Here is a 9,233-nt window from a genome sequence, read left to right on the forward strand (position 1 = left end):
AACTGATACACACATATTATCTCTCTCTCTCTATATCTAAACTGATACACATAACATCGAATTAAGAATCACTACAAGAAAAATGTCCGTAGACATCGGTTTTTGGCCAATGTCTATGTTATTTGCAACCGATGTTGATGACGGTGATATCTATTCTACACATCGGCCATACACCGATGTCTTTGACACCATTAGGCATCGTTTCTGGCTGGCTGATGTCCATGTATTGATTTTTTCTAAAAACTGTTAGAAATAAATAATTTAATAAATGAATTACACATATTACAACATATTAAACATATAATGAGCTATGTTTTTTGCCACATAGACATCATATATTTTCTTTTAGGTGATGTAAAACCAGTTATTAAACATCGATTTCTGTCATAAAAGGTGATGTTTATTTTGCTGTTAGACATCAATTTTTAGATAATTAAAGTGATGTACATTTGTTTATTATACATCGATGTTTAGAAAATAAAAGTGATGTATATTAAAGCTGTAAACATCATTATTTGTTAAAAAAATCTGATGTATTTGTTAATATTATACGTTCATTTCCGAGTTTATATTAACTAAGTTGTCACCTTTGATTGCATAAATAAAATAAAAAACTGGAATATATAATTATCATACCATTCAGAAAATAAACCAACTAATTTTCATCCAACAAAATCATATATCATCATTAATCCGCAAAACACTTGAAAAGAAAAAGTTAAGAATATTCTGAATTTTTTTAATCAATTGATACACTATGTGTAGATTGGTTATGTTGATTTATCTTCATTGTTGGCTCAACAACATAAACAAACTCTAGAACTTCATGTCTGCCTTTTAAGTATTCTACCCACCAAAAACAAAAACATAGATGGTCCTTGTACTTGCTTTGTTGAAGTGACATTAGTGCACATAAGGCCAACATTACCTAGACTTTCATCAATTAGTTCCATCAGCGTTTCTTTATTTTTAAGATCATTACCCTGTGAAAAAAAAATGAAAGCCCATTGAAAACTTCATCAGAAACTACATGATATATTTTGGGATACAAAGGTAAATAAAAAGGAAAGTGGTGTGTAATGTCTATCTACCGTCTCCTTAACAATCACACCCTGCATTCTACTTCACACGCAACTTTTTATTTTAATAATGTTTAAAAATGTATGCATTATGTGGGATTCAAACTCCTGTAGCTCAGCTGAAAAGTTATATATTACAATTATATATTAAGCAAATGAGAAGGCTGATATTATAAATCAGGTCTAAAAGTTGAATCTTAAAAACCAGGAAGGGAAAAGACTAAAAACAATCTTAATCATGACTTTTTAAGTTGAGCAAATTAGTTATAGATGCCAAACACAAGAAAGATATGTCAGATTATATGTGTTGATTAACATTATACAAGTAATATATATAACTACTTAATCTCGCCACTGTGATAACAAATAACTGGTCTGCAAAAAACTCTGAGAATTACTAAGTCGTAGAATGCGTATAGAGGCATACCAATATTCAGTATGTAAAGATCATTATAATATTCTTCATGGGAAGTGTTAGAAGACTTGCTACATCCACGTCCACCATATATGAAAACTCGTTTACCAATAAGCACAACAGTGTGACCTTCCCTTGTGATTGGTCCCTCGCCTCTTATACATGGGGGACTTCCACCCTTCGATGCTGTGAAATTTACTCCGAAATTAAAAAAAAACAAAATAAATAGTATAATATAAAAATGATGACTATGTAACATGTCAAGAATTGTTCATTGCCAACCTAAAGAACCTAAAATAGCAGACTATTAAGAAGAATCAACAAATGCAAATTTGTAGCCACATGGATACCCACAGGTGTAAAATATATGCAAATCCTTAAGAGGGTCTGTTCCATCTGTCCCCCCCCAAAGATATAATTGTAATCAGCGTAACCTATTCTTAAAAACAAATTACTTTCTTTTAAAAACATGTGATAGCAAAAGGTACAAAGCTAAACTATCAGTAACTTCAAAGGAGCATTATTATAACATAAAGATTATCTTTTTCTCTCCATATAAACTTCAAATATATGTACAAAACCTCTGCTTATCACAAACATCAATAGCAGTAAGTACAGAGAATCAACTTACATTATTTCAGCATCAGGTCCATACTTAGCAAACTAAACCATTATTTCCCTTCCATCAACAACTTTCCCTGCACAATCAACAAACTCACATCAATCACAAATGACCTCAACACGAACAATAAATACATAAAACCACCAAATTAATAAAACATCACAAAAAACTTGCCATTAAGCATTTCCATAGCCTTTTGAGCCTCGTCAGCACACTTATACCAAACAAACTCAAATCCTCGTGAATCACCAGTCCTAAAGTTCATTTTTTTAAAGGTAATTATGTACAAAGAATCATATTGTACTTTCTGGAAATAGAATACTAGGAAGTAAACTCCAAGAATCAGAGTTAGACGAGTAAAAATGCGAGCCTATAAGAGGACCTTAAAGCAAATTTTAAAGAAATAGTAAATTCTAAAGATAATTGAGTTAGGGTTCATTACCTTCATTACATCTAGGAAAGCCTTTGCTTGATGTAGTGGCATTCATTCCCTTGAGATAAACAATGTTGGGTTCATACCAAAAGCATAAATTAGTAACACCAAACGATGCTCCAATTAGGGTTTTGATTTCAAAAAATCACCAATTAAAAAAATTAGGGTTATAATTTAACAACCCCAATTTCAAACTACATACATGCTTACAATTATATGAACTTATCAATTAAAAATTCGCAATAACCAACCAAGAAATGCGAGACCAATCGAACTTATCATCATACTAATTAGTGTTGAGAGAGGGTATAAAAGTTGAGAGATAGAGGTGAGAGTTGAGATAGAGAAGATTAGAGGCGAGAAATTGAGAGAGAGGTGAGTGTCGAGAAAGAAATTTAGGGTTCTTGATGGTGAGAGGCGAGAGAGAAATTTAGGGGGAGGCGAGAGAGAGAATTGGCAGAGAGGGGATAGTTTAGAGAGTAAAAGTCGAGTGAGAGAGAGACATAGATTTTAGGTTTTACTTATTTTGGTGATAAGCGGGCAAACAATTGACTAGGGGGGAATTAGGCTGGCGCGCATTCAATTTTTTTTAGGTAATCTTAGACATCGGTTATAAAATAATCAATGTCTTGAAACAACATAGATATTAGATTAACACGAGATGATGTTATTTCCTTTTTTAACATCAGTGTACTCAACAACCGATGTCTATTATGTGATGTCTATTCAACTTTTTCTTGTAGTAAATGGATTGGAGAATGGTAATAAAATACATAGACACGTACCGTTTCTCCGATTAGGGTTACTAACTTTCGATTTTACCATTTCTCCAATTAGGGTTACTAACTTTTGATTTTGTTTCAATTTGCAGGAGATAAGGGTTTCATAAATTGGGGATTTTGTTATTTCCTTAATTAAGTGGTAAAAACTAACAGTTTAATAGCTTTAAATTGAATTTTTAATAGTTTTAAAAACAAGATCGAAAGAGGATTTGAAGAACAAATCGAAGACTTGGTATTTTGATCCATGTTTAGTGCTCCAGTTTGAAGGTAATTACTAAATTTTATATTTGTATGATTTAGTTGAATATTTATTTAATTCAATTCAGACTTTAGTTGAATATTTACTTGATTTAATTTCTTGTTGGATGATGAGTTCTATAATGGGCTTCTGATTCAATGTGATGTCATTGGTGTTTTCCCTATATGAAGGCTTTTGATACATTTCCATATTAGGTAGTTGTATAATATTAGTGGAAGTATTGGAATCTGTCTTTAAATCGGAGAAGAGCACTGTAATACAATCATCACTTTTAGTTGTATTATACGTTAGTAAAGCTTTTTTGGTTAATTTTTGTTGAAGTTATTATTCCATGGCTTCCAACTTCCAAGTACAGTATTATAGTACTAAGACAGAGTGGTGGTCAGTCTTCTAAAAAATCATAATGTAAAAAATGCATGTCGATTATTAATAAGGCTTGTTGAGGTGTGCAATCCTTAATTTGGGTTATTTTAAATTAAACATTTAATGTAACACAGGTTTTGTAATATGGACATAACAATCTCTTTATTGTACAAAAGAGAGAACTTACATATGACAAGCAGTTCAGGTCAACTTATATAATCGAGGTATTGATTTTATTCCTATTTTTAAATAACAATTATGTCTTGTATTTTGATCTGTCATTGTAGTTGCTGCACTATGATCATCACAACAGTTTAGGCCATTCTCTACAAAATAAAAAGGAAGGCTTCCCGAGTTTGAGAATTCTAAATGGGCTGATGTCGATGTTTTGAGACAGAGCTCAAGGTACGTCACTAATTTCGTTTACGTATCATTATACGTGAATAAAGTCTATTTTCATGTGTCTATATTCCACTATAAAATCTGCAAACACGTGTATATATCCATGCTTCCTTATTAGTTATCCAAGCAAAATAGCACTTGCGCATTTTTTTAGTTTTATCGATACTGGAAGTAAGTTCTATGTTGTTAATTTAGAAGAGGTTGTTTAAGAGCAAAACTAACAAGCCTCCCATTTTGCTTTTGAGGTTGAACAGATTTATGACTGGAAATGTATTCATTTCACTCCCTTACTACTTCTTCTTCATGTTTAGCGTATGTGAGGCCATATTGGAAGAAGCTAAGACTGTTATTCAGATAAATGTTTAACAGATCATTAAGTTCCTTGCTTACCTTTTTAGATGTTAAATTGATAAATGTAACTGCCTTAAGTAACTTAAAGAATTGGATATGAAAGAGCGTGGTTAAGAATAATTTGGGTGTTGGAAATTCCTGCTTCCACTCGTGCAGTATCTTGTAAGTGTATAAGTTAAATTTAGCCAAATGTATGTGAAATTTTTTGGACAAAACCAAAGTTGGGACTCTTACATGTATGCAGACATTACCTTTACTCAGAATACGAGGGATATTTTAAGTTTTCACATTTAGGTTTATCTATAAGTAGCTAAAATTGAAGCGAATGTTTTTTAAAAATTTTACACGATATGTTATGTAATTGAGCAATTTCTACAAGCTTCATATATAGTAGTTATTATAATATTATTCATATTTCATTGTAATTATAATTTGTTTGTTTTACTTATATGTACCAGGAAATTTAACGGATAAAAGCGATGTGTATGCATTTTGTGAAGCTCAAAGAAATGAAGTTATTTAGAGTACGAGATAGTTTACTGCTCTAGAATTTGGCAATAGACTTGATCCAATTGAAACTTTATAGGTTATATTTACCTAATAAAGTTCATGACTTGCAAGTAAATAGGCATGACCATGGAGCTAATTAATCATTATTTGCTCCTGTTTATCAATCTATATAAAAACTAAATAGCATAACCTAACGTTTAACATTGCTAACGACATTTTTTATTTTACTGTGTAACCTTTATGGCTATAATCACCAGAAGCTGAAAATTTGTTGTTGTGCTTTTACATGTTGCAGTTCAGGAGAGATTGTTAGTTCCGCTTTTCATGGTCACCTCATCATTGATGTTGAGATTTTGGATTTGGATCTGAAGGTCTCTCTAACAAATGTGAGTACATTAGAAGATTATGTGTTTAAAATTTCCATTTGACTGAAACTAAAAAATTCATGCACAATGCGTCTTATTTATATACTAGATTATTGGGTGAACCTTAACTTATTTTTACTGTAGTTATTTGTCCCTTTATAAGAATATTTTTTAACTATCTTTTTCATCAAAGAATTATTCAGAATGTGCTCAAAGGTTGAAGCAGAAAGATGCATCTTTTAAGTTCTTTACTTTTTTTGTCATATAATACAGGGTTGGGAAGCCACCTCTATACGTACATGACGGTAATGTTTATTCATAATCAGGTATCATATGTATATATGTTAGGAAGGCTAAAATGTATGACTTAAGGTGCCAAAATTACTGAATAATTATTTTATATATTTTTTTTGACCTCAATAATGATGTTTATCTTATATTTTGTTATGTATTGTGACATACTAACAATTTTTTTAATTTTAATTTAACAATTATATAGAGATGGAACTTGTGAATGGTCAGTGGGCCTAAAAATATAAAAGAAGTATAAAAGGTTAAACAAAATATTGTATAACTTATATGAACAACCTGGTCATGTTCCATCGAACCAACACTGAGTGTTTCTTAGTTCCGGTGTTTATATGAATCATGTCTCTTAAATTAACAATCCTTGGAGTAATATTATTAAAAAACTTTTAATTTATTTTTTTAATAATCATGTTGCGTTGTGTATATTCTTGTAGGTATATGGTTTCTCATGGCTTATGTTGTTGTCGGGACTTTTAGTACTTTTCAAGGTCCATAGGATAAATTTGAAGTTTCTACGACTCGGGATAAGAGCAGACTCCAAACATCTTAGTATCATATCATTGTGTTGCTTATATTAGTATTGAGATTATTGTCTGAACGGGAAAATATATTTTGAACTATTTGTAATTCATTATTGCATTTTCCTATTGTATTATAACAAATAATATTTTATTATATAAAAAATATTTTTACATTAATCGCTACTATTTCTTAATTACAACAAATTAATATTACAAAAGATAGAACATAGTGTTACAGTAGGCCATGTGGACTCCGGAAGTGGGACCCACTTCTGCAAAAGTATTTCAACCTAATGTAACATTTATAATCTGTTACAATTAACATTAGGGTCATATTGTAATACTTTTCTCTATATAAAAAATAGACAGTTAAATTGTTATAATAAGAGGCCTGATGTAATGCACGCAGGTGTAAAGCCTCATAGTGTTACAATAAAACTATTGTAATGCTTTTTTGGCCTATTGTAACTGTAGAAAGGCATTATATTGGGCCACTTATGGTGTAGTGTATCATCATCATCATCCTTGATCCTCCTCACTCATCGCCACCATCCATAATGGTCGCCGGCGGTGTCTCGCCGCCGCTGCCTTCCCCCACCCCCCCTCTGTCTCAAGAATCTCTCCCGATCTCCTCCTCGTTCTTCATCTTGTCAATATCATCGTCACCACCACAACAGTGATGACCTACTTTCTCCCTGCTGCAAATCACACAAACGCACACCATACGCACACACAAGAAACCCCCATGCACTCTCTCCCTCAATTTATCCATCCACCTCTCACACACTTTTAACACAATTCTGCACACTCACCTGTGACTCGCTTACACTCACATCCACTCACTAAAGCACAATCACTCGTCCAATTCACACACACAGTCCCCACCATCATCCTCTCCTAATCTCTCGTTTGCCCCCGATTTTTCTTTCAAAAATCAGCCGAAAACAACTATCGGTGACCTTGCCTCCGTGGTGATTTCATCTCCTCTGACTACCTCCACTCTCCGCACATACATAAACACAAACCTCAACCTCACCGCATACCAAATAATCAATGGTTTTTAACAATTTTCAGCACAGTACCAAAGCCCTAATTTGATGTATAAACCCTAGTTAACAAGTTTGCTATACGTAGCGTTTAAACAAAAATGAAGCCCAATAAAAGTCCAATTTACTCTAGCCTTAATCACCTTAGTTGATTTGAGAATATTACACTTAAAATTTCATAAACAAAATTAAAGAAAAGCCAGTTGATGAATGCTCTCCTAAATTGTAGTATATCATCTCATTCTTTAAAATTAATGAATAAAATTTATAAGAAAGTAAAATTGGGAGTCATTACCTTAAGTAAATTGAGAAGATAATGAATCACTCCTTTGGTGAATATTTTCAATTTACCCTTGATTCTTCAACCTTCTATCAAACTCCGAATCCCTAATTTTTCTCTTCTCTAAATGGTAAGTGTGTATGAATCATAAATGGGTTGGGATCATAACGTATATTTTTATAAATTATTATAATTAAATATCTATTTTCTAGAGCCTTCCAACAAAATATTTTTCTTAGCTTCCTAGATAAGCCACATTAATAATTTTTTTTTATTTGTTTCTATTAAAATTCTCATCTCTATAATTTTCTAGCAAAATGTCTTTCTCTAGATTTTTCTTTGCAAAATTTCTCACTCGAGATCTTTCTCACATAAATATCTATCATAAAATATTTTCCTAATATTTAGTTGGTCATTCCTAAAGTTCTATTATCATTATAACTAAATCTCTTAATTCTAAATTATTAATAAATTTTAAGAAAATTATTATAAATATTATTATTCAAATTAATTTATTATAAAGGTACCGCTAACTGCATTTATAAACTAATTTATAAAAATAACTAAAATTATTAATTTTTACCGAATTAAAAGATTTTAAATTAATTAAATAAAATAAAACGAATTATCTCATAGCATTAAATTTCTCCCCATAAATAAAATATTATTCTCACGAATCGAAATGATCATTTTAAACACACTTTGTTATCGCCTTCTCAATTTATTAAATGCACTATCATCATTTTACGAGTTTATTGTTTTTTAATAATCTAGGTGTGGGCGCGTATTCCAAAATTTTCCACTTGACACTAAATAAACTAACTTTGGAGTGATTTCAATTTATAGAATACATAGAATAATATTATATACTTGCAAATTCAGCGGTCGTTATATTCTCCCCTCCTTATAGAATTTCGTCCCATGAATCACACTCGTTTGAACAAATAAGGATATTTCTTTTGCATTCTCTCTTTCCAATTCCCATGTAGGTTCTTTAATTGTGCAATATCTCCAAATGACTTTTACCCATGGTACTTATTTCTTTCCCGTCGCCTATACTATTTGGTCCACGGTCTCTTCTGGTTGTCTCTCGTATGCATCAAACAAGTTGTCCATCCTTGGTAATTGGGTATTTATTCTTACTTAATATTTTGTTCAATTTGGGATAATCAACACCTATTATCTTAGTCTTTTCCAATGTTTTCAGTTCTGTTCTTAGTTGTTCAGAGTCTCTAGGCCTTAAGCTACGTAATGCTTTTCTACCTAATGGAAATAATATTTTGAGTTTCGTATAACTCAAAATATCAACTAATCACTTATGTATATGACAAGTCAAGGAAAAAATTATGTGTAGTCATCCTCTGTTTGGTTTATTGGTTTTAGTTTCTGATCCGATACATACTCGCTTTGGTTTTCTTCAAATTTATCTCGAGGGTCATTCACATTCTTTAGTTTGGTAACACCTTTATAAAAAAATTGTTTTAACATTTTGGACT

General features: G+C 31.4%; 1 long non-coding RNA gene across 1 annotated transcript; it reads right to left on the bottom strand.

The window, feature by feature from the left end:
• Positions 1–701: 701 nt before the first annotated feature.
• Positions 702–7,866, bottom strand: LOC141724280 (uncharacterized). Its single transcript, XR_012576574.1, has 5 exons — positions 7,753–7,866; positions 2,559–2,607; positions 2,126–2,370; positions 1,507–1,680; positions 702–983 (listed from the first exon to the last, which is right to left on the bottom strand). It is a non-coding gene; the product is annotated as an uncharacterized LOC141724280 (long non-coding RNA).
• Positions 7,867–9,233: the final 1,367 nt, after the last annotated feature.

Source organism: Apium graveolens, chromosome 5 (genome assembly GCF_009905375.1).
Source record: "Apium graveolens cultivar Ventura chromosome 5, ASM990537v1, whole genome shotgun sequence".
Lineage (NCBI taxonomy): Eukaryota > Viridiplantae > Streptophyta > Magnoliopsida > Apiales > Apiaceae > Apium > Apium graveolens.